This window comes from Microcaecilia unicolor, chromosome 2, assembly GCF_901765095.1.
Source record: "Microcaecilia unicolor chromosome 2, aMicUni1.1, whole genome shotgun sequence".
NCBI classification, from domain to species: domain Eukaryota; kingdom Metazoa; phylum Chordata; class Amphibia; order Gymnophiona; family Siphonopidae; genus Microcaecilia; species Microcaecilia unicolor.
In genome coordinates this window covers 329,749,416-329,775,616 of record NC_044032.1, presented here as the reverse complement: position 1 = coordinate 329,775,616, position 26,201 = coordinate 329,749,416, and the positions used below count along the sequence as shown (strand labels likewise).

The following is a 26,201-nucleotide window of genomic DNA, read 5'->3' as shown; positions in this document are numbered from 1 at the left end:
CTTTGAGCTTTTGCTTAAAAAAAAAAAAAAAAAAAAGGAACTTGGAGGAAGACCTTTTCGGTCTTTTCCCCTTTTCCCGTGTTTCCAGTTTTTGCCCCGCTAAGTTTCCTTTCGTTTTCGGGGTAGGCCCTCTTGAGGCCTCGGTTCGAGTTTTTCTCTCCCTATTTTTGGTGCCTTTACCACCATTACGAGTTTTGATTTCGCCGGCGTGATTTTTCCGCCCATGTCATCGAAATCTTCCAGCGGCTTCAAGAAGTGCACCCAGTGCGCCTGGGTAATCTCGCTCACTGATAGGCACGCGTCGTCTCTTCAGTGTCTGGGGGCTGGGCACCGCCCGCAGGCCTGTAGTCTTTGCGCCCTTTTACAGAAAAGGACTCAGGTAGCGAGATTGGCCCAGTGGAACGTGTTGTTCTCGGGCTCTTCGTCGGCAACAGCACCGGGGGTATCGAGTGCATCGACGTCGACAGCTTCAAGACCTTCGACCTCGGCATCGACTGCATCGAGGCATCGACCCTCTGCATCGTCGGTACCGAGACATCGAAAGGCTGCGTCGGCGTCGGTGGTACCGGGACCTCCACTAGTGCTGATGTCGTCGGACGGTGGTGCTTCGACTGGAGTGCAGGTGAGGGCTGTCCATTCCCCTGCTGGTGGCGGTGAGCCTTCGGGTGGGTCTCCCCCTACCCTGAGGGCTCCTGCGGTACAGCCGCCCCGAGACCGACCTTCTTCGGCCTCGGGCCCGAGGAAGCGACGGTTGGATTCTACATCCTCCTCGTCGGTACTGGGAAGTTCCGGTGACATGCTTCGTTTGAAAAAGTCAAAGAAGCATCGACACCGGTCTCCTTCCCGCATCGGTACCGAGAGCTCCGGGTCGCCGAGGGAGTCGGCACCCAGTAGGCATCGGCACCGGGAACACCGCTCACCCTCTGTTCAGGAGGTGTCGATGCGCTCCACCTTGGACAGCCCAGAACAGCCTCCACGCCCGGAACAGACTCTGACATCGACGCCTGCATCGGCTTCCATGTCTTTCTCCTCAGCCGCTCTGCACGAGAGTCTCCGGGCCGTTCTCTCAGAGATCCTGGGAGAGCTGTTGCGCCCTTCCCCTCCGGTACCGGGGGTGCTTGCGCCTCCGGTACCGTCGAGTGAGGTGCCGGCTGGCACCTTGCCCGGGGTGAGGTCTCCGACATCGGTGCCGCTTGCGGTACCGACTGCAGTCGCCTCCCAGGAAGGCTCCCCGTCGGCGGAGGGAGCTTCGCCGGTGCGGGCGAGGGAGTCTACCTCTCAACGCTCCCACTGTGGCCGTATTTCCATGGAGTTGAGTCGGGCATGGCTTCAGACGCAGGTTCATGAACTTGTGTCTGATACCGATGGTGAGGCCTCGTGGGAAGAGGAAGAGGACATCAGATATTTCTCTGACGAGGAGTCTGATGGCCTTCCTTCCGATCCCACTCCCTCCCCTGAAAGGCAGCTTTCTCCTCCTGAGAGTCTGTCTTTTGCAGCCTTTGTCTGGGAGATGTCTACGGCCATCCCCTTCCCGGTGGTTGTGGAGGACGAGCCCAGGGCTGAAATGTTTGAGCTCCTGGACTATCCTTCTCCGCCTAAGGAAGAGTCCACAGTACCCATGCATCATGTCCTAAAAAAGACATTGCTGGCGAACTGGACCAAGCCTCTAACTAATCCCCACATTCCCAAGAAGATCAAGTCCCAGTACCGGATCCATGGGGACCCAGAGCTGATGCGCACTCAGTTGCCTCATGACTCTGGTGTGGTGGATCTGGCCCTAAAGAAGGCTAAGAGTTCTAGGGAGCATGCTTCGGCGCCCCCGGGCAAGGACTCTAGAACCTTAGATTCCTTTGGGAGGAAGGCCTACCATTCTTCTATGCTCATGGCCAAAATCCAGTCTTACCAGCTCTACACGAGCATACACATGCGGAACAATGTGCGGCAGTTGGCGGGCTTGGTGGACAAGCTCCCTCCTGAGCAAGCCAAGCCATTTCAGGAGGTGGTCAGGCAGCTGAAGGCGTGCAGAGAATTCCTGGCCAGAGGGGTATATGCAGTGCATCTTTTCTAGCAAAAAAGGTGCCGGTACTCAAATGCTAGGTCACCCATCAAAGGGTGGGGTAATCACTAAGGGATCCACCCCACAATAGCCAGGCCCCCTGCAACCAGTCACAGAACCTATGACAAAGCAGAATTGGTGTGTAGAGCCTGATCTCTTTCATTAAAACTTGGGGTCCGTGGGTCAATTTTAGCAGACAATGGAAAAGGTGCCGGTACTCAGTACCCCCAAGTACCCCCACAAAAAAAGCCCTGGGTATATGATACCTTTGATGTCGCGTCCAGGGCCGCTGCTCAAGGTGTGGTGATGCACAGACTCTCATGGCTGCGTGCCTCCGACCTGGAGAATAGGATCCAGCAGCGGATTGCGGACTCCCCTTGCCGAGTGGACAATATTTTTTGAGAAAAAGTCGAACAGGTGGTAGAGCAGCTCTACCAGCGGGATACCGCTTTCGACAAGTTCTCCCGCCGGCAGCCTTCAGCATCTACCTCCTCAGGTAGACGTTTTTATGGGGGAAGGAAGATTGTTCCCTACTCTTCTGGTAAGCGTAGGTACAATCCTCCTTCTCGACAGCCTGCGGCCCAGGCTAAGCCCCAGCGCGCTCGCTCTCGTCAGCAGCATGCGCCTCAGCAAGGCCCCTCGGCTCCCCAGCAAAAGCAAGGGGCGAGCTTTTGACTGGCTCCAGCAGAGCATAGCCGACATCAACGTGTCAGTGCCGGGCGATCTGCCGGTCGGGGGGAGGTTGAAAGTTTTTCACCAAAGGTGACCTCTCATAACCTCCGACCAGTGGGTTCTCCAAATAGTCCGGCAAGGATACACCCTCAATTTGGTTTCCAAACCTCCAAATTGCCCACCGGGAGCTCAATCCTACAGCTTCCAGCACAAGCAGGTACTTGCAGAGGAACTCTCCGCCCTTCTCAGCACCAATGCGGTCGAGCCCATGCCATCCGGGCTGGGATTCTATTCCAGGTACTTCCTTGTGGAAAAGAAAACAGGGGGGATGCGTCCCATCCTAGACCTAAGGGCCCTGAACAAATATCTGGTCAAGGAAAAGTTCAGGATGCTTTCCCTGGGCACCCTTCTTCCCATGATTCAGGAAAACGACTGGCTATGCTCTCTGGACTTGAAGGACGCCTACACGCACATCCCGATACTGCCAGCTCACAGACAGTATCTGCGATTTCAGCTGGGCACACGTCACTTCCAGTACTGTGTGCTACCCTTTGGGCTCGCCTCTGCACCCAGAGTGTTCACGAAGTGCTTGGCTGTAGTAGCAGCGGCGCTTTGCAGGCTGGGAGTGCACGTGTTCCCCTATCTCGACGATTGGCTGGTAAAGAACACATCCGAGGCAGGAGCTCTACAGACTATTCGCCTCCTGGAGCTACTGGGGTTTGTGATAAATTATCCAAAGTCCCATCTTCTCCCAGTGCAGAGACTCGAATTCATAGGAGCTCTGCTGGATTCTCGGACGGCTCATGCCTATCTCCCAGAGGCGAGAGCCAACAACTTGTTGTCCCTCGTCTCGCGGGTGCGAGCGTCCCAGCAGATCACAGCTCGGCAGATGTTGAGATTGTTGGGCCACATGGCCTCCACAGTTCATGTGACTCCCATGGCCCGCCTTCACATGCGATCTGCTCAATGGACCCTAGCTTCCCAGTGGTTTCAGGCTGCTGGGGATCTAGAAGACGTGATCCACCTGTCCACGAGTTTTCTCAAATCCCTGTATTGGTGGACGATTTGGTCCAATTTGACTCTGGGACGCCCTTTCCAAATTCCTCAGCCACAAAAAGTGCTGACTACGGATGCGTCTCTCCTGGGGTGGGGGGCTCATGTCGATGGGCTTCACACCCAGGGAAGCTGGTCCCTCCAGGAACGCGATCGGCAGATCAATCTCCTGGAGTTACGAGCGGTCTGGAACGCTCTGAAGGCTTTCAGAGATCGGCTGTCCCACCAAATTATCCAAATTCAGACAGACAACCAGGTTGCCATGTATTACATCAACAAGCAGGGGGGCACCGGATCTCGCCCCCTGTGTCAGGAAGCCGTCAGCATGTGGCTCTGGGCTCGCCGTCACGGCATGGTGCTCCAAGCCACATATCTGGCAGGTGTAAACAACAGTCTGGCCGACAGGTTGAGCAGGATTATGCAACCTCACGAGTGGTCGCTCAACTCCCGAGTAGTGCGCCAGATCTTCCAGGTATGGGGCACCCCTTTGGTAGATCTCTTTGCATCTCGAGCCAACCACAAGGTCCCTCAGTTCTGTTCCAGGCTTCAGGCCCCCGGCAGACTGGCATCGGATGCCTTCCTCCTGGACTGGGGGGAAGGTCTGCTGTATGCTTATCCTCCCATACCTCTGGTGGGGAAGACTTTGTTGAAACTCAAGCAAGACCGAGGCACCATGATTCTGATTGCTCCCTTTTGGCCGCGTCAGATCTGGTTCCCTCTTCATCTGGAGTTGTCCTCCGAAGAACCGTGGAGATTGGAGTGTTTTCCGACCCTCATCACACAGGACGAAGGGGCGCTTCTGCATCCCAACCTCCAGTCTCTGGCTCTCACGGCCTGGATGTTGAGAGCGTAGACTTTGCCTCTTTGGGTCTGTCAGAGGGTGTCTCCCGCATCTTGCTTGCTTCCAAGAAAGATTCCACGAAGAGGAGTTACTTCTTTCTATGGAGGAGGTTTGCCGTCTGGTGTGACAGCAAGGCCCTAGATCCTCGCTCTTGTCCTACACAGACCCTGCTTGAATACCTTCTGCACTTGTCTGAGTCTGGTCTCAAGACCAACTCTGTAAGGGTTCACCTTAGCGCAATCAGTGCATACCATTACCGTGTTGAAGGTAAGCCGATCTCAGGACAGCCTTTAGTTGTTCGCTTCATGAGAGGTTTGCTTTTGTCAAAGCCCCCCGTCAAACCTCCTACAGTGTCATGGGATCTCAATGTCGTTCTCACCCAGCTGATGAAACCTCCTTTTGAGCCACTGAACTCCTGCCATCTGAAGTACTTGACCTGGAAGGTCATTTTCTTGGTGGCAGTTACTTCAGCTCGTAGAGTCAGTGAGCTTCAGGCCCTGGTAGCCCAGGCCCATTACACCAAATTTCATCATAACAGAGTAGTCCTCCGCACTCACCCTAAGTTCTTGCCGAAGGTAGTGTCGGAGTTCCATCTGAACCAGTCAATTGTCTTGCCAACATTCTTTCCCCGTCCTCATTCCTGCCCTGCTGAACGTCAGCTGCACACGTTGGACTGCAAAAGAGCATTGGCCTTCTATCTGGAGCGGACACAGCCCAACAGACAGTCCGCCCAATTGTTTGTTTCTTTTGATCCCAACAGGAGGGGAGGGGAGTGGCTGTGGGGAAACGCACCATATCCAATTGGCTAGCAGATTGCATTTCCTTCACTTACGCCCAGGCTGGGCTGGCTCTTGAGGGTCATGTCACGGCTCATACAGTGGGGGAAATAAGTATTTGATCCCTTGCTGATTTTGTAAGTTTGCCCACTGACAAAGACATGAGCAGCCCATAATTGAGGGTAGGTTATTGGTAACAGTGAGAGATAGCACATCACAAATTAAATCCGGAAAATCACATTATGGAAAGTATATGAATTTATTTGCATTCTGCAGAGGGAAATAAGTATTTGATCCCCCACCAACCAGTAAGAGATCTGGCCCCTACAGACCAGGTAGATGCTCCAAATCAACTCGTTACCTGCATGACAGACAGCTGTCGGCAATGGTCACCTGTATGAAAGACACCTGTCCACAGACTCAGTGAATCAGTCAGACTCTAACCTCTACAAAATGGCCAAGAGCAAGGAGCTGTCTAAGGATGTCAGGGACAAGATCATACACCTGCACAAGGCTGGAATGGGCTACAAAACCATCAGTAAGACGCTGGGTGAGAAGGAGACAACTGTTGGTGCCATAGTAAGAAAATGGAAGAAGTACAAAATGACTGTCAATCGACAAAGATCTGGGGCTCCACGCAAAATCTCACCTCGTGGGGTATCCTTGATCATGAGGAAGGTTAGAAATCAGCCTACAACTACAAGGGGGGAACTTGTCAATGATCTCAAGGCAGCTAGGACCACTGTCACCACGAAAACCATTGGTAACACATTACGACATAACGGATTGCAATCCTGCAGTGCCCGCAAGGTCCCCCTGCTCTGGAAGGCACATGTGACGGCCCGTCTGAAGTTTGCCAGTGAACACCTGGATGATGCCGAGAGTGATTGGGAGAAGGTGCTGTGGTCAGATGAGACAAAAATTGAGCTCTTTGGCATGAACTCAACTCGCCGTGTTTGGAGGAAGAGAAATGCTGCCTATGACCCAAAGAACACCGTCCCCACTGTCAAGCATGGAGGTGGAAATGTTATGTTTTGGGGGTGTTTCTCTGCTAAGGGCACAGGACTACTTCACCGCATCAATGGGAGAATGGATGGGGCCATGTACCGTACAATTCTGAGTGACAACCTCCTTCCCTCCGCCAGGGCCTTAAAATGGGTCGTGGCTGGGTCTTCCAGCACGACAATGACCCAAAACATACAGCCAAGGCAACAAAGGAGTGGCTCAGGAAGAAGCACATTAGGGTCATGGAGTGGCCTAGCCAGTCACCAGACCTTAATCCCATTGAAAACTTATGGAGGGAGCTGAAGCTGCGAGTTGCCAAGCGACAGCCCAGAACTCTTAATGATTTAGAGATGATCTGCAAAGAGGAGTGGACCAAAATTCCTCCTGACATGTGTGCAAACCTCATCATCAACTACAGAAGACGTCTGACCGCTGTGCTTGCCAACAAGGGTTTTGCCACCAAGTATTAGGTCTTGTTTGCCAGAGGGATCAAATACTTATTTCCCTCTGCAGAATGCAAATAAATTCATATACTTTCCACAATGTGATTTTCCGGATTTAATTTGTGATGTGCTATCTCTCACTGTTACCAATAACCTACCCTTCAATTATGGGCTGCTCATGTCTTTGTCAGTGGGCAAACTTACAAAATCAGCAAGGGATCAAATACTTATTTCCCCCACTGTAATGTCAGAGCCATGGCTGCGTCAGTGGCCCACTTGAAGTCAGCCACTATTGAAGAGATATGCAAAGCTGCGACGTGGTCATCTGTCCACACATTCACATCTCATTACTGCCTGCAGCAGGATACCCGACGCGACAGTCGGTTCGGGCAGTCAGTGCTTCAGAATCTGTTCGGAGTTTAGAATCCAACTCCACCCCCCTAGGCCCATGTTTTATTCTGTTCCAGGCTACACTCTCTGTTAGTTGGATAAGTTGTTAGGTCAATCTCAGTTATGTCCTCGCCGTTGCGAGGTCCAATTGACCATGTTTGTTGTTTTGAGTGAGCCTGGGGGCTAGGGATACCCCATCAGTGAGAACAAGCAGCCTGCTTGTCCTCGGAGAAAGCGAATGCTACATACCTGTAGAAGGTATTCTCCGAGGACAGCAGGCTGATTGTTCTCACAAACCCGCCCGCCTCCCCTTTGGAGTTGTGTCTTCCCTTGTCTTTGTCTTGCTACATATGGGACTGACGAACACGAGCTAGTAAAGTGTTCCGATTGGAGGGGCTGCCGTGGACGTCACCCATCAGTGAGAACAATCAGCCTGCTGTCCTCAGAGAATACCTTCTACAGGTATGTAGCATTCGCTTTATGCATTTGCATGCAAAAAATGGGCCGTTATAAAATTGCATGTGGGTATACAAATATTAAAGGTAGACATGGATTAAGCAGCATATATTGTTTTTTTTGTTTGTTTTTAAATACCATACTTTTTTCTCCAAAGACAAGCAGGATTACATGTTAACATGGATGGCTGATGCCATCTAATGCAGCTCCCCATGTATGGACACTGCTCAGTGTTCTGATTTTCTAGAAGCTTTTCACAACCCCAACAGTGCATGCACATGTACCTTCCTGCCTGCCCCAGTCACATGGGAGCAGCCAGTAATCTTTTTTTCCACATAGCTTAGAAGACCTTTCTCTGTGTGCTCTTCTCAGCGTGTTATTACTTTGGCGTTCTCTAAGCTTTTGTATTCAACTGCTTGGTCCTGTGAAGCTGGCAGGCAAGAAAGTACATGCACATATATGGTTGGGGCTGCCAAAAGAAAATTTGAACGCTGGGTAGCATCCATGCCTGGGGGCCATTCGTTGTAATGTGTCCTGCTGTCCTCAGAGAACACTTTGCTATGTAGTATTAGGGTATTTTTATAAAAGAGTTTTCACATATAAAGGGGAAATGGGACTTGATATACCGTCTTTCTGAGGGGGTTTTTTTGCAACTACATTCAAAGCGGTTTACATATATTCAGGTACTTGTTTTTGTACCAGGGGCAATGGAGGGTTAAGTGACTTGCCCAGAGTCACAAGGAGATGCAGTGGGAATCGAACTCAGTTCCCCAGGATCAAAGTCTACTGCACTAACCAGTAGGGTACTCCTCCACTCCAAAGGTCTATTATGTGCATAAAATGTATAAAAATTTCCCAAGGGTTACAAGCGTAAAAGTACCATGTTTAGGTGCATTGAGTACAGGCAGAGTCACAATTGGAGTATTGTGTTCAGTTTTGGAGGCCATATCTTGTTAAAGATGTAAAAAGACTTGAAGCGGTTCAACAGAAAGCAATGAAAGTGGTAGGGCATTTGCATAGCAAGATGTATGAGGAGAGACTTATTGACCTGAGCATGTGTACCTTGGAAGAAAGGAGAAACAGGGGTGATATGATAAAGACGTGCAAATATTTGAAAGGCCGCAAACAAACCTGCTAGAACTAGTGGGGCCGAATTCAGGAATAATGTTGGGAAGTATTTTTTCATTGAGAGGGTGGTAGATACCTGGAGTGCCCTTCTGCAGGAGGTGGTAGAGTTGAAAATGGTAATGGAATTCAAGGAATGGATCCAAAGGAGCTTAGCTGAGATTAGGTGGCAAAACCGGTAATTGGGAAGCAAAGCCAGTGCTGGGCAGACTTCTACAGTCTGTGTTCTGATCGTGCTGAATAGATTTGGATGGGTTGGAATGGAGCTTTTCAGGGGCTTCATTGATAACGTCTGAAGGTTTAGAACAAAGACCATGTCAGGCAGACTTCTATGGTCTATGCCCTGAAAAAGGCAAGGACAAGTCAAGATCGGGTATACATATGAAGTATCACTTCTAAATATTCAGAACTCATCTACCCAAAATGAAAACAACTATTTTAAACAATTAAGTGGTTGTAAATGCTGTGGTGGATAAACTATAACTTCATCTTGTGACTATTTTCAATTTTTAATAATAAGTAAAATGTAGGAGGAAAAGGCCACTGTACATCCGTGGTCTAAAACTTAATCTTGCTTATAGACTCACAGAACAGCACTTCTTCATCGGCTAGTGGAGGTTTTTAGCTGATGAAGTACTGTTCTGTGAGTCTATAAGCAAGATTAAGATTTAGACCACGGACGTACAGAGTCTTTTTCCTTCTATATTTTACTTTCTTTATTAAAAATTGAAAATGGTCACAAGAGGAAGTTATAGTTTATCCACCACAGCATTTACAACCATGTAATTGTTTTATGCATATGAAGTATCACATCATACCTTATGTAATGAGTTTATGTGGTTGGGAAGACTGGATAGACCTTATAGGTCTTTATCTGCTGTCAGTTACTATGTTACTATGAGGCTCATTTTCGAAAGAGAAGAGCGTCCAAAAAGAGACACAAAAGGCACATGGGCATCCCTGTGAAAGATGGTTGTCCAAATTCAATAATTGAAACAGGTCCGCAAGGATGTCCTCAGCGCGAGGACGCCCCCACAGGGGGCGTGTTAGCGGTGTGTTATGGGCGACGTTACGAGATGGGCACCTTCAACGTATAACGGCTAGCGAAATGGTTTCGCATGGGAGGGAAAGAAGGCCACTCTGGTTCTCAAATGCAGTAGCTGAAAAAGTAAGGGAAAGAAGGTTAGCTTTCATACATTACAAGATGACTCAGAAAGAGAAAGACGGGCAAAACTAAGTGGAAAAGCTAATGTCTAAAGTAGGGCAATTTTCGAACCAAAAAGATAGATGTTTTTCTGGTTTGAAAATGACCATGTTTGACACTGGATTTTTGGACTTTTTTTTTTTTTTGCTAAACATCCAAAATCAGATTTGGACATCATATCGAAAATGCCCCTCTACATGTGTTGTTATCCCTGGGAAAATGTGGGATACAAATGTTATAAATAAATAAATAAATAAGAGAAGCTGGAAAAACTGTCAGGAAATCGAAGGGGCAAATGAAAGAAAAGATAGCTGATATGGTAAAATTGGGGGAACAAGACATTTTTCAGGAGGAAGTGCCATAATAGCATTGTGAGTCTCAAAGCTGAGGGGGGGGGGGTATATCTAGAAGCTGCTAAGGATAAAGCTGAACTACTTTAACAATTATTTCTGTTCTGTGTTCATGGATGAAAGGCCGGGAGAAGGACTGTAGAAAACAAATGCTAATGGGGATGGATGTATGGTAGTCCAGGACCGATTCTCATAAGACTCTGTTCATGAGGGCTAGCTAAATTAAAAGTAGACAAAGCTATGGGGCCTGATGGGATACATCTAAGGGTACTCAAGGAACTCTAAGAAGTTCTGGTGGCTCCACTTAGAGTCTGGAGTGATCCCAGAGGACTGGAGAAGAGCAAATGTGGTCCCTCTGCACAAGAGTCAAAGTAAGGAGAAAACTGGGAATTACAGACTTGTAAGTCTGACCTCATTGGTGAGTAAACTAATGGAAACACTTCTAAAGTGGAGGATTGTGAGGTTTCTCAAATTGAATGGACTGCAGGACCCGAGACAGGTCATGTCAGACGAATCTGATTGATTTCTTTGACTGGGTGCGGGAGGGGCACAATTCCGCCCAGGCAACTGATAAACTGAGTGCCCTCAGTATGGGACCTAAAGTGACCAACTGGGCTAAAAATTGATTAAATGAAAGGAGACAGAGGGTAGTGGTAAATGGAGCTTGCTCTGAGGAAAGGGATGTTATCAGTGGTGTACCTCGGGCTGGCTCTTTTTAACATCTTTGTGAGTGATATTGCGGAAGGGCTGTCTGGTAATGTTTGTCTCTTTGCAGATTATACCAAACTCTGTAATAGGGTGGATACCCCGGTGGGTGTGAATGGCAAGCAAAATAACCAATTACAGACCAGTAGCATCCATACCACTAATAACCAAAATAACCGAAGAGATGGTAACAAAACAACTCACAAACTATTTAAACAAGTTCTTAATACTGCATGATGCCCAATCAGGATTCCGATCGAACCACAGCACAGAAACAGTACTAATTACCCTAATGACTAAATTCAAACAAATGATCGCAACCGGCAACAATATACTCCTCCTACAATTCGACATGTCAAGTGCCTTTGATATGGTTGACCACGGAATTCTATTGCACATACTTGAATATTTCGGCATCGGAGGAAATGTCCTAAACTGGTTCAAGGGGTTCCTAACCCTGCGTTCATATCAAGTCACATCAAACTCAACTACGTCCGCTTCATGGACACCTGAATGTGGAGTACCGCAAGGGTCACCCCTCTCACCAACCATTTTCAACATAATGATGATCCCATTGGCAAAACTCCTATCAAATCATAACCTCAACCCATATATATATGCCGACGATGTAACAATATACATCCCTTTCAAACAAGACATCAAAGAAATATCCAATGAAATTAACCAAAGTCTACACATCATGAACACCTGGGCAGATGCATTTCGATTGAAACTAAACGCGGAAAAAACTCAATGCCTAATACTCACCTCCCAATACAACACAAATGAATTTACCGCCTTAAACACACCAAAACTTAAACCTTCCAATCTCAGAAACTTTAAAAATCCTTGGAGTCACTATTGATCGCCATCTAACACTCGAAACCCATGCAAACAACACAACCAAGAAGATGTTCTACTGCATGTGGAAACTGAAAAGAATAAGACCATTCTTCCCAAGATTCATCTTCCACAACCTAGTGCAATCCCTCGTACTCAGCCATCTGGATTACTGCAATTCACTATACGCAGGTTGTAAAGAGCAAATACTGAGGAAACTTCAAACAGCCCAGAACACAGCAGCCAGACTCATCTTCGGAAAACCAAAATACGAAAGTGCAAAACCCTTACGAGAGAAGCTACACTGGCTCCCACTTAAGGAACGCATTACTTTTAAAGTATGCACATTAGGCCACAAAATTATTCACGGTGAAGCTCCAGCCTACATGTCTGACTTAATAGACCTACCACCCAGAAACGCTAAAAGATCATCTCGAACTTTCCTTAACCTCCACTTCCCTAATTGCAAAGGCATAAAATACAAGGCACTGCACGCATCAACCTTTTCTTACATAAGCACGCAATTCTGGAATATACTACCACGCAACTTGAAAACGATCCACGAACTAACCAACTTCTGCAAACTACTGAAGACTCATCTCTTTGATAAAATTTATTGTAAGGATCAATACACATGAAGTCCATACTCACTGTTTCAGAAATACACCAATACATTCTCTTCTTAACACCCATCCCCCGTAATTTTATCACATTTATACCTTTACTCACAGAAAATGTTATACCGAATGTTCTTTTGCTAATGTTCTATTACCCTATCAATTTCCTGTTGTCTCTTTCCACTGCTCCATTGTTCTTCTCCTTGTCTTATTCCCTAACGATACTTTGACTTTGTCTTCGCTTAACTTCTCACAATGTAATCCATAACTGATTTGTAACAAATCGTATTTCCATGATTTACAATGTATTGTAAGCCACACTGAGCCCGCAAACAGATGGGAAAATGTGGGATACAAATGCAATAAAATAAATAAAATCTATCGAATACTGAAGAATGGTCTAATAATTAGCAACTAAGATTTAATACTAAGACATGCAGGGTCATGCACTTGGGTTACAAGAATCCATGGGAATAGTATAGTATAGAGGATGAAATGCTGATGACCTTAAGGTTTCCAAACAAGTAGAAAAAGCGACAGGCAAAGCCAGAAGGATGCTTGAGTGAATAAGGATGACCAGCAGGAAAAAAAGAGGTGATAAAACATATAGGAACAGGTTTATGAACCTCAACATGTATACACTGGAAGAGAGGCAGGAAAAGGGGATATGATAGAGACATTTAAATACCTCAGTGGCATTAATGTACAGGAGGAGAGCCTTTTTCAAATTAAGGAAAACTCTGGAATGAGTGGGCATACAATGAAGTTAAGAGGAAGTAGGCTTATGTGGAATTTAAGAAAATACTCTCTCACAGAAAGGGTGATGGATGTGCGGAATGGCCTCCCAGTGTTGGTCGTGGAGGCAAGGACTGTGTCTGAATTTAAGAAAGCATGGGGCAGGCACGTGGGATCACATAGGAAAAGGAAGAGTTAGTGGTTACTGAGGATGGGCAGACTGGATAGGCTGTTTGGCCCTAATCTGCCGTTATGTTTCTATAAGAGGAGAGAGGGGCAAGATGCTGGATGGAAGTGGTAAGAGAAATAGGCAGATGCTGTATGGAAATGGGAAGGAAAGAGAGAGGGAGTAGATGCTGGATGGAGGAGGGAGAGAGGAAGCAGATGCTGAATGGAGGAGGGAGGGAGAGAGAGGCATACACAGAAGACACTGGATGGAGGTGGGGAGGAGAGAGGGCAAATGCTGGATGGGAGAGGTGCAGATGCTGGATGGAAGTGGGGAGAGAGAAGGGCAGATGCTGCATGAAGGTGGAAATGGGAAAGGGATTTGATATACCGCCTTTCTGTGTTACAGGCAGGTACTTTTTCTGTCCTTAGTGGGCTCAGAAACTAATTTTTTTTAACCTGGGGCAATGGAGGGGTTAAGTGAAGAGAGCATACACTGGATGGAAAAGGGGAGAAGGGGCAGATACTGGATGGAAGGAAGAAGAAAAGGGGGCAGATGCTGAATGGAAGACAAGATAAAGAAAAAGGGCATATGCTGGATGGGGGGGGAGAGAAAGAAGGCAGATGCTGGAAGGGGGGAAGAGGGTAAATTAGTGGGGTAATAAGAGGAAGTGTAATAGGAGAGCTGGGGTGAGGGAAAGAGGTGGCAAGCTTTAGGTAGCCACAGTAAAATGAGGGAATTTGAGGACTAGATTGTAAGAAAGATTTAAATCTGGACAGAGACAAATAATAAATTGCAGAAAGCTGAAATGAAAAGGAGGAGAGAAAAATAGCAAACAGACTAGAAATCCTGGCAAGAGAGTTAAGAGAAGGCGAGGATAGCAGAAACCAGAAACTGGGACTAACACAATTTAAAAAAAAAAATTTTTAATAGCCAGACCATAAAGGTAGATAAAGTAGGTGGTAGCTGTGTTAATCAACGTTAATACGAAGGAAGTGACGTCACCACAAGAGATGGCTGCTCAGGGCGAGCAGCATCAAAAGTGTAAAAAAAGAACGGTCATCTGGACTCCCCGGGAGCGATTAGTAGTTCTGGGGGGTAGGGCTTGTGTTCCCGCAGCAGCTGGAGTCTGTTTTCCATGGCGGAGTGGGGAGCGGAGGAGAGCACATGGCTTGCTGGAGGGCCTCAGTGGAGGCTCAGGAAGGCAGTGGCAGGTGGCAGGAGGGGATCCGCGTCTTCCATCTCAGAGGCAGCATTGAGTGCACAAAGGTTGTGTGCCTGCTGCAGCTGCGGCTGAAATGTTGGTGCTTGGGCGGTCCCACCGGAGCTTTGAGGGTGCAGCCGGCCTGCAGGGAGGCGGCCTGACCTGCCAAGTGGTGTCGAGCGTGGGGCGAAGAAGAGACATAGAGTGGAGAAGGAGAGCAGACCTGGGTCGAGGAGTGGTGGAGAGGACCGTTGCGGGTGCCCGGAGAAGTTGTGCTTGCGGTCCACCAGTGTCGCCTGCTGTGAGCTCTCAGGAGGGAGCCAGGGATGGTGGCTAGCGGGCACCTAAGCCTGTTTGGTGTGCTCAGACCAGATCTTCTTTGACTGCTGGGGATTTGGTACAATGTGAACGGATATAGCGTTACAGACCGGGATGGTGGTGTAAAAGGGCAGCTCTGTCGGGGCATGGTTTAGTGCGAGCAATCCCATAGAATTAAGCGATATCCTGAAGTCTACAGTGACAGAGAAGGGTCCCCAAGGAATGCCACCGAAGAAAGGATTGGAGAGATTCTGTTTCTCAGCGGAGCAAGGCAAGAAAACGCCGGTGGAGTCTGCGGGGCCAGAGCGGAGTGGAGCAAAGATGGCGGCGAGTCCGGTGGTGGCCAGGGAGAACCATGCTGAAGAGGGCCCTGAGACTGGTGCAGTTGTGAAGGCGGAGGTTGTGGCTTGGTTTCAGGACCTGAAGGCCGATCTGGTGGGGGTCCTTCAGGCTATACAAACTGCCCTGAGAGAAATTAGGGCCGAAGTCTGTGAATTAGGAACACGTGTCAGGGAGATGGAGGAGGAGATGGAGACTTTTAAGAAGGACATGGGGAAACTGCATAAAGTGGCAAATGCGGACATGTGGGAATTACAACAACCCTGGGAGCAGGTGAAGGATCTGGAAAATAGGTCACGCCGCAACAATTTGCGCTTTAAAGGAATTCCTGAGTTGGACATCTTTAGTAATTGCGAAGCAGTGATTCGGGAACTGTGTGGGTTCATTTTGAATGCTGAGGACGGAGGTCAATTGCCGGATCTTCGCATCCAGAGAGCGCATAGAATGGCAGGTCCGCAGCAGGAAACTCGCCAGAGGGACATTTTGGTGTGATTTGCTGATTTCCCCATTAAGGAGAAGATATTGACCAAAGCAAGGCAGCAAAAAGAAATCATTTGGAAAAACTGATTGGAGTGTTTCAGGATCTGGCCTGGTCTACACTGCAAAAGCGTCTATCCTTCCGGGAAGCCACGATATTTATGAGGTCAAGGGGGATCCAGTAGAAGTGGCTCTTCCCGTTTGGGATGTGGCTAACAGTGGATGGTAAATCGTGTAAAGTCAAGACCCTGGATGAGGCATGGTCAGCACTGCGCTCTTTGGGATGCAGAGATGTTCCAGTTCAGAAGGAGATACGGGAGACCATCAGGGGGCCTAGAGCGGATTCGGCATGGCAGAAGGTGGTGGATCAGGGGAAGACTTCAAACAAGCAACCTTCCTGAAGGGGCAACAATTTGTGTGGATTTGTGGTAAATAATTTGATCAGTGGGGAAGTTGGGGGGGGGGTGGAGTGTGGGATGCTTGAATGTAATGAAAATGGGCGTAAGAAGGGTGATGGGATGGACAGGAATTAGCTTTGGAAAGGTTAAAGTCCTGGGAGAATGCGTTGATTCCTCGTGGGATCGCTGATTACCTGACAGAGAGATCAGCCACAGGGAAGGGGAGGGTGGGGTTGGGGATAAGTGGGAGCAGAGGAGTACGGTAGTGGGGCAGGGGGGAGGGCAGGGAACGCTTGTGAGGGGGGAGAGGGGACAAGGGGAGGGAGGAGTGGGGGGAGAGGGGAGAGACTTTGTTGGTGGGCACATGGAATGTAAACGGGCTAAATAATCAGGGGAAACGCAGTAGAGTATTCAAGGAGTTGGGTAGGCTGAAGTGGGATGTAACGTTTTTGCAAGAAACACACTTAAGGCCGAGGGACACTCACTTGTGGCATCGTAGGCCTTTTCGGGAAGTGGTGGTACATCAGGGAGTAGGGCCAAAAAAGATGGGGGGAGTGGCTATTTAATCAGACAAACCTGTTGTGATTAAAGCGGTGTTTCGAGATATTAGTGGGCGTTGTGTGGGCCTCAGAGGGTGGCTGCAGGGGAAGGAGCTGACATGGCTTAACATTTATGCTCCGAATGTAGGGCAGAGGGAATTTTTTCAAACACTAAAAGAAGAAATTTCGGGATTTGTGAGAGGGCAAGTTGTGGTAGGAGGGGATTTTAATATTGCCCCGGATGCAAGGCTAGATCATTTGACAGGAGGAGGCAGCAGAGTGGTCCTGGGAGGAAGGCACTGCTACAATTTTTAAAGGGGTTGGAGGTGGTGGATTGTTGGAGGTTGATGCATAGGGTACAGCGGGACTACACCTTTTACTCGCATGCAGCTCAGACGTATTCCCGGATAGATGGGCTATGGGTGCATCGCAATGGATGGCACATGGTGGGGGCTGCTGAGATAGAGACCATCTGTGTTTCTGATCATGCGCCAATGTGGATTAAATTAATTGGATTAGGCCAATATAGGAGACAAGGAGTCTGGAGACTCAATGAATCACTGCTTGGGGATGAGCAAGTGCGGAAAGATATTCAGTGTACTATTCAGGAATTCCGACGCTTTAATGATAATGGGGAAGTAACAGATGGGGTGTTATGGGATGCGCTGAAAGTAGTGGTGAGGGGTGCTTTGATTAAGTGGGGGGGGGGGGCGCAAGAAAAGGGAAAAAGGGCAGCACTCGTTGATTTTACAGAAGAGGTTATTGCATTTAGAACAGATGCACAAATGAAACTCTACGTCACAGGTGTGGGCAGACCTTAAGCAAGTGAGAGGGAAAGGGAAATGGCTGCCGACAAGATGGTTACGGCTGAGCTGATGGTCCAGTAGACCTGATCACCGAGCTGCCCCGAAGGGATTCGCTAGGCTGCCTGGATAGCCAAGGAGGACACCACGGAACGCGGATTCCTCACGAGCCCACAGTACAGAAGTGAAAACGCCGAGACCGCCAAGTCCGACCGTGAGAACGATCGTCGAGTCCGACTGCAGCCCACTGCCCGCCTCGTGCCGAATCGATACACAATCTCATAGAACAGAAGCGAAGACACCGACACTGCCGAGCCCAATCACGAGAATGACCGCCAAGCCTAACTGAGGCCCACAGCCCGTATCGTGACCACAGAACGTCCACAGCCCTTCTCAGCTAGACCGACGCCCGGTCAACTTCCCTGACTGAAAACACAGCGCCAAACCAGACATCGCCGTCCTTCCCAACGTGTGAGGAGAGCGCGAGCATGAGAGACCAAGTCACCAACTGCATCGGAGCAAAAGGGTGAAGGAGAGCATCACTCGCACAGCTGATCACTGAGAAGTCGTCTTGCGCTGGGAGCACTCCCCAGGCCGCAGTGATCCCTACCGTCACACCCATTCTCCATGGACTGACCTGATCCATGACCGCCTACCACAACAACACGCTGAGTACGCCAACTACACAAAGGAAGCACGCAACTGAACATCAATCAATTGCCCTACGCTGAGGAACACTTCCTCGCAGAGGTACCGGAGCCAGCTATCGACCTGCCCTACTGAAAGGTCGGGTGAGATGGATGATCCGAGGACAGACAAAACTGGAACTTGAGCTGGTTGGGTAGAAATAACTGCACAGGTAAACTGTTTGCTCGGCTGCATGCAGAAAGACCTCTTGATGAAACTCTATAACTCAGTGTTCCAGGCAATTAGCGTAGGGTTGAATCACTGTATCATTGGAGCATAGAATTGCTTCAAGAATCCAAATCTCTAAATATTCTAGTCAGTGTCTATACAAATTGTGTAGGGTCAAATCATAGAATCATTGCAGAACAGAACTGTTCGACGAATCCAAACCTCTAAATATTGTTTATACAATTTGTGCAGGGTTGAATCATAGAATCGTTGTAGTACAGAACTGATCGACGAATCCAAACCTCTAAATACTGTTTATACAATCTGTATAGGGTTAAATCATAGAATCATTGTAGTATAGAACTGTTCGACGAATCCAAACCTCTAAATGTTTTTAAATGCTGTTGAATGCTTTTTACTGAATCCAGATCTGTAAACTGTAATCTGTAATACTAAGCTAGATCTGTAGTCAGCTGAGGCTGACACTACCACCACGGCAGAACATTCAATACACTAACGCTAACATCTGTAATACTAAGCTAGATCTGTAGTCGGCTGAGGCTGACACTATCACCACGGCAGAACATTCAATACACTATCGCTAACATGAATACTAACAAACTACTCCTATTCATCTATTGTCTCTACCTAATCCACCATGCACTGACAACCCCTCTCGCAGACAATACCCTACCCACAACACACAAACCATACACGCAACCCAAATACAATACACCCAACCAAAAGACTAAAAAATGGAATGGACAACCTACCACCTACGGAAACAACCATCAAAAAGGAAAGAAGGGACACAACAAACTCAAAGACCAAGAAGATAGACAACTAATAAAAATCATCACATCCCCGATCCTAATTGACCCCATCGATTGATACAAATGGGTTACATAAATTCTAGATCTGCAGTTAACAAAACAAATACAATAACCGACTGGATCACAGCAGACAATCTCGATTTTTTATTTATAAGCAAAACATGGATTCATGACCTCAAAGACCCAATAATTCTAGAACTATGTCCTCCAGGATACAAAATTACTCATTGGACAAGGAACAGAAAAAGCGGAGGAGGCTTAGCTATAATCTATAGATCCCAATTCACCGTCACAACAACAGCCAAATCCATACTTCCCCAACTTGAAATCGCCTCAGTCAGAATCGACCACCCAACCTTACAGGACCACCTGAACCTTATCCTGTTCTACAGACCACCAGGCAACTGGCAAGACTGCCAAACACACTTTATGGATTTCATATCTAACACATGTATCTCTACCCAAAACCTCATTATAGCAGGCGTTATCAACCTCCACCTTGAAGATTGTAACTTAACAAATGTGAGCGAATGCAAAGACTTCCTTCAACTATGGGAGCGTCAATGGCAACCCACCCATACTAAAGAACATACACTAGACTTAATTACACACAAATTCTCACATGAACTAAACCTCACATTAAAAGATACAAAGTGGACAGCCATTCCATGGTCCGACCACTACAAAGCGAACCTCTCCCTTCAATACATAGTAACATAGTAAATGACGGCAGAAAAAGACCTGCACGGTCCATCCAGTCTGCCCAACAAGATAAACTCATATGTGCTACTTTTTGTGTATACCTTACCTTGATTTGTACCTGTCCTTTTCAGGGCACAGACAGTGTAAGTCTGCCCAGCACTATCCCCGCCTCCCGCCACCGGCTCTGCCACCCAATCTCGGCTAAGCTCCTGAGGATCCATTCCTTCTGAACAAGATTCCTTTATGTTTGTCCCACGCATGTTTGAATTCTGTTACCGTTTTCATTTCCACCACCTCCCGCGGGAGGGCATTCCAAGCATCCACTACTCTCTCCGTGAAAAAATACTTCCTGACATTTTTCTTGAGTCTGCCCCCCTTCAATCTCATTTCATGTCCTCTCGTTCTACCTCCTTCGCACCTCCGGAAAAGGTTTGTTTGCGGATTTATACTTTTCAAATATTTGAACGTCTGTATCATATCACCCCTGTTTCTCCTTTCTTCCAGAATATACATGTTCAGGTCATCAAGTCTCTCCTCATACATCTTGTAACGCAAATCCCTTACCATTCTCGTAGCTTTTCTTTGCACCGCTTCAATTCTTTTTACATCCTTCGCAAGGTACGGCCTCCAAAACTGAACACAATACTCTAGGTGGGGCCTCACCAACGACTTATACAGGGGCATCAAGACCCCCTTTCTTCTGCTGGTCACACCTCTCTCTATACAGCCTAACAACCTTCTAGCTACGGCCACCACCTTGTCACACTGTTTCGTCGCCTTCAGATTCTCAGATACCAGTGGCGTAGCCAGACCTGACATTTTGGGTGGGCCCAGAGCTAATATGGGTGGGCACTATGTATATAGGTATGAGTAGTATTTCTTGGGATAATACTAAATAATAACCTCCCTCTAGCCCAGCATCAGCCCTGCCCTTCCCTTCACCCTCCATCTCTCCCTCTAGTCCGGCATCAGCCCTTCCTTACCTCCACATCCTTCCCTCTAGCCCGGGATCAGCTCTGCCCATTCCTAACCCCCACATCCCTCTTTTTAGCTTGGCATCATCCTTGCCCTTCCCAATCCCCCATCCCCACCCAGGTGCCCAACAAAAGAGTTTTTTGCCTGAGCACTGCAGAGCCCACCCCCACCCAGAAGCCCACTACCATTTTATAATATATACAGTGGTGGAAATAAGTATTTGATCCCTTGCTGATTTTGTAAGTTTGCCCACTGACAAAGACATGAGCAGCCCATAATTGAAGGGTAGGTTATTGGTAACAGTGAGAGATAGCACATCACAAATTAAATCCGGAAAATCACATTGTGGAAAGTATATGAATTTATTTGCATTCTGCAGAGGGAAATAAGTATTTGATCCCCCACCAACCAGTAAGAGATCTGGCCCCTACAGACCAGGTAGATGCTCCAAATCAACTCGTTACCTGCATGACAGACAGCTGTCGGCAATGGTCACCTGTATGAAAGACACCTGTCCACAGACTCAGTGAATCAGTCAGACTCTAACCTCTACAAAATGGCCAAGAGCAAGGAGCGCTCTAAGGATGTCAGGGACAAGATCATACACCTGCACAAGGCTGGAATGGGCTACAAAACCATCAGTAAGACGCTGGGCGAGAAGGAGACAACTGTTGGTGCCATAGTAAGAAAATGGAAGAAGTACAAAATGACTGTCAATCGACAAAGATCTGGGGCTCCACGCAAAATCTCACCTCGTGGGGTATCCTTGATCATGAGGAAGGTTAGAAATCAGCCTACAACTACAAGGGGGGAACTTGTCAATGATCTCAAGGCAGCTGGGACCACTGTCACCACGAAAACCATTGGTAACACATTACGACATAACGGATTGCAATCCTGCAGTGCCCGCAAGGTCCCCCTGCTCTGGAAGGCACATGTGACGGCCCGTCTGAAGTTTGCCAGTGAACACCTGGATGATGCCGAGAGTGATTGGGAGAAGGTGCTGTGGTCAGATGAGACAAAAATTGAGCTCTTTGGCATGAACTCAACTCGCCGTGTTTGGAGGAAGAGAAATGCTGCCTATGACCCAAAGAACACCGTTCCCACTGTCAAGCATGGAGGTGGAAATGTTATGTTTTGGGGGTGTTTCTCTGCTAAGGGCACAGGACTACTTCACCGCATCAATGGGAGAATGGATGGGGCCATGTACCGTACAATTCTGAGTGACAACCTCCTTCCCTCCGCCAGGGCCTTAAAATGGGTCGTGGCTGGGTCTTCCAGCACGACAATGACCCAAAACATACAGCCAAGGCAACAAAGGAGTGGCTCAGGAAGAAGCACATTAGGGTCATGGAGTGGCCTAGCCAGTCACCAGACCTTAATCCCATTGAAAACTTATGGAGGGAGCTGAAGCTGCGAGTTGCCAAGCGACAGCCCAGAACTCTTAATGATTTAGAGATGATCTGCAAAGAGGAGTGGACCAAAATTCCTCCTGACATGTGTGCAAACCTCATCATCAACTACAGAAGACGTCTGACTGCTGTGCTTGCCAACAAGGGTTTTGCCACCAAGTATTAGGTCTTGTTTGCCAGAGGGATTAAATACTTATTTCCCTCTGCAGAATGCAAATAAATTCATATACTTTCCACAATGTGATTTTCCGGATTTAATTTGTGATGTGCTATCTCTCACTGTTACCAATAACCTACCCTTCAATTATGGGCTGCTCATGTCTTTGTCAGTGGGCAAACTTACAAAATCAGCAAGGGATCAAATACTTATTTCCACCACTGTATAGTTTTACCTGGGCACTGCAGAGAAAGTTTCCTGCCCCCGAAGAGGCACTGATCAGTATGTGCACATGGTGCAGTGCTGGAGAGGAGGACCAAGCAGGCTCCTATCAGTGCCCGTTGGCCACTGCAGTGGCTGCTGTCTCCTGGCATCTGGGTTTGGATGAGTGCCCAGATTTCCCCACCGCCTGATGGAGCTCCCGAGTTCTAACTCCCTGGCTCTGCAGATTTCTCCAGGGCTCACTGATGTCTGGTGCCATGGCAGGATGCCCAAGCCAGCCGGCGTCTCTCCCCCCCCCCCCCCCCCCCCCGCCTCTCCCCCTTCGCAGCATCTCCCATCTGTCTCTGTCTCAAAGAATGACAACGTGGATGCAGCTTGCATCAGCTCACAGGTTTGCCTGCTGTGTTTTGAGTGAATGGCGATGGCTGCGTGGGGGAGTGGACTAGAATACATAGGCTGCTGGCTCACTTCCACTCCACTCTCGAAGTTGCAGCGGCGAACAGGCGGCCGTAAAAGCAGCATGCAGCCAGGCTCGTTGACTCCATCCTTCCTTCGCTTCCTGCCCTCTGCGTCCCGTCTTCTTCTGATGTCATTTCCTTTCGGACGGGCGGGACGCTGAGAGGGCAGGAAGCGAAGGAAGGAGTCCTAGGACTGAGTCAACGAGCCTGGCTGCTTGCTGCTTTTACGTCCGCCCCTTCACCGCTGCGGGCAAGAAGACTAACGATTCGGAGTAAAGCACCTGCAATCAACTGAAAAGATTAATCTGGAGCACCTACAAGAGGCTCGGAGGTTGACAACTTTAGCACTGGTAAAAACAAAAATAACACCAGAGCTGCGATTGGCTCACAGGCTAGGACTGGGTGGGCCTGAGCCAAGAATGGGTGGGCCTGGGCCCACCCAGGCCCACCAGTAGCTACGCCCCTGTCAGATACTATCACCCCAAGATCCCTCTCCCCGTCTGTACCTATCAGATTCTCCCCGCCTAACACATACGTCTCCCAAGGATTTCTATTCCCTAAGTGCATCACTTTGCATTTCTTCGCATTGAATTTTAATTGCCAAACCTTAGACCATTCTTCTAGCTTCCTCAGATCCTTTTTCATGTTTTCCACTCCCTCCCAGGTGTCCACTCTGTTACAGATCTTAGTATCATCCGCAAATAGGCAAACTTTACCTTCTAACCCTTCAGCAATGTCACTCACAAATATATTGAACAGAATCGGTCCCAACACCGATCCTTGAGGCACACCACTACTCACCTTTCCCTCCTCCGAGCGAATTCCATTCACCACCACCCTCTGGCTTCTGTCCGTCAACTAGTTCCTAATCCAGTTCACCACTTCGGGTCCTATCTTCAGCCCATCCAGTTTATTTAAGAGCCTCCTGTGGGGAACCGTGTCAAAAGCTTTGCTGAAATCTAAGTAGATTACGTCTATAGCTCGTCCCTGATTCAATTCTCCTGTCACCCAATCAAAGAATTCAATGAGATTCGTTTGGCACGATTTCCCTTTGGTAAAACCATGTTGTCTCGGATCTTGCAACTTATTGGCTTCCAGGAAATTCACTATCCTTTCCTTCAGCATCGCTTCCATTACTTTTCCAATAACTGAAGTGAGGCTTACCGGCCTGTAGTTTCCAGCTTCTTCCCTATCACCACTCTTGTGAAGAGGGACCACCTCCGCTGTTCTCCAATCCCTCGGAACCTCTCCCGTCTGCAAGGATATATTAAACAAATCTTTAAGAGGACCCGCCAGAACCTCTCTGAGCTCCCTCAATATCCTGGGGTGGATCCCATCCGGTCCCATGGCTTTGTCCACCTTTAGCTTTTCAAGCTGTTCATACACACTCTCTTCCGTGAACGGTGCTGTATCCACTTCAATCTCATTTGTACTTTTTGCAGTCCATCGCGGTCCTTCTCCAGGATTTTCTTCTGTGAAAGCAGAACAAAAGTATCTATTTAGCAAATTTGCTTTTTCTTCATCATTATCCACATAGCGGTTTGCAGTATCTTTTAGTCTCACAATTCCCTTTTTAGTCATTTTCCTTTCACTTACATACCTGAAGAAATTTTTGTCACCTCTCCTTACATTTCTAGCCATTTGTTCTTGCGCTTTCGCCAGACGTATCTCTCTCTTGGCTTCTTTCAGTTTCATCCTGTATTCCTCCTCGTGTTCCTTTTCTTGAGTTTTTGTGTATTTCTGGAATGCCAACTCTTTAGCCTTTATTTTCTCAGCCACTTGCTTGGAGAACCATATCGGTTTCCTTTTTCTCTTGCTTTTATTTACTTTCCTTACATAAAGGTTCGTGGCCCTATTTATAGCTTCTTTCAGCCTGGACCACTGTCCTTCCACTTCTCGTATTTCCTCCCAGCCCATCATCTCCTTCCTCAGGTATTCCCCCATTTTACTAAAGCCAGCACGCTTGAAATCCAGAACTTTGAGTGTTGAGTGGCCACTCTCCACTTTAGCTGTAATATCAAACCAAACCGTTTGATGGTCACTGCTGCCCAGGTGGGCACCCACTCGGATATTTGACACGCTATTCTCATTTGTGAGCACAAGATCCAGCGTTGCTCCCTCCCTCGTGGGTTCCGTCACCATTTGTCTGAGCAAACTGCTTTGTAAAGCATCCACGATCTCTCTACTTCTTTCCGATTCCGCAGACGGAACCTTCCAATCTACATCCGGCAGATTGAAATCTCCCAGCAACAGCACCTCTCTCTTGTTTCCCAACTTTTGAATATCTGCGATCAGGTCTTTAATTCCTCCAATTGTTTCGGAGGTCTGTAGACAACACCCACATGTATAGAGGTTTTATCCTTTCTTTTTAAGGTGATCCATATCGCTTCTTCCTTTCCCCAGGTCCCTGTCATTTCGGTCGCTGTGATATCATTTCTCACATATAGAGCTACTCCTCCACCTTTACGACTCTCTCTATCCTTCCTAAACAGATTATAGCCTGGTATGTTTGCATCCCATTCATGGGAACCATTTAGCCACGTCTCCGTGATTGCAACAATGTCTAAGTCTGCCTCCAACATCAGGGCTTGAAGGTCATGAACTTTATTGCTCAGACTGCGAGCATTTGTGGTCATCGCTTTCCATGTACATTTCCTGGTATGTGCTTCAACATTTGTGATTTGGGGTTGTCTTTTCTCTTTGGGTACCTTCATATCCTTTTGTTCCAACTTCATTTCTTTCTCTTCTGCCTCAGTTCTATTTTCAGGATCATCACCATGCTGTAATGGAACAAAACATTCACACCACAAACAAGAACAATCAACCTATACCACGAGAGGCAAAATAGACCCACTAATATTCTGGCAACAATTCTATGATAATGAATGGACAACACCAACAGACTCACCCCAATTTCTCCATGATTGGGACAACAGATGCAGAATCATATTACACAACATAGCACCACTCCAAACCAGAACCTCACATAGAAAAAAACTCAAAACCTTGGTTTAATGAAGAACTGAAAGAACTAAAAACACAAACCAGAAGACTAGAACGAGCATGGAATAAGAA

The 26,201-nt window shown here is 47.9% G+C and overlaps 1 protein-coding gene across 2 annotated transcripts in view; it reads left to right on the top strand.

Annotated features, from left to right (window-relative positions):
* Nucleotides 1–26,201, top strand: part of SLC49A3 (solute carrier family 49 member 3) — a 423,803-nt gene that overhangs the window by 244,820 nt on the left and 152,782 nt on the right. The gene's annotated exons all lie outside the window — the stretch shown is intronic.